Genomic DNA, 654 nt, shown 5'->3' on the forward strand with positions numbered 1-654 from the left:
AAATACACATTTGCACCTATATACAATATTTAAATTCTAATAAGAGGAGAAAAAAGGCAGTTATCTCACCCCAATTTTTTATTACTTTAATGAAAACTATGTATAATTACTAGTCAAAATTGATGAGTCCGCTACGTATAGGTAGAAGGAATAAAAAATGGCGGCAGTTTCAAAGAGATAAAAAAAACAACTAATTTTTCATTCGGAGCTCTGTATTTTAAAAAGTAGGAACAACAAAAGAAAACCTAAGAGAACGTCATTTAAATAAGAGTAAATTTGCTAAAATTTAACTATCTTAAAGTTCCCTCTTCCCGTTTTAAGCTAATATTTCAAAAGTGATATGGGACCGTCGCTTCCCGGGGGTCTTGGCGGGGCGGGTCCGGCGGGGCAAGATTGCTTTTTTTTGTGAAACCATCTCTTCTTGTGAGATTGTGACATGTCGTACATCGACCAACCTACTCGCTATAATTTTCTCTTTAAAAAGTCAGATAAGTAAGGCGACCATGGGGGCGGGAGTGGAGGGTTTCATGCTGTTTTTCAATTTCAGGCGCTATTTAAATAATGGTCGATTTAACTATTTTAAAGTTTCCTCTTCCAATTTTAAGCTAATATTTCAAAAGTGATATATTATTAATAATAATAAATAATAATTAT

The sequence above is a fragment of the Halyomorpha halys genome, unplaced genomic scaffold (assembly GCF_000696795.3).
Source record: "Halyomorpha halys isolate HHAL.00 unplaced genomic scaffold, Hhal_1.1 Scaffold24.1, whole genome shotgun sequence".
Classification (NCBI taxonomy): Eukaryota; Metazoa; Arthropoda; class Insecta; order Hemiptera; family Pentatomidae; genus Halyomorpha; species Halyomorpha halys.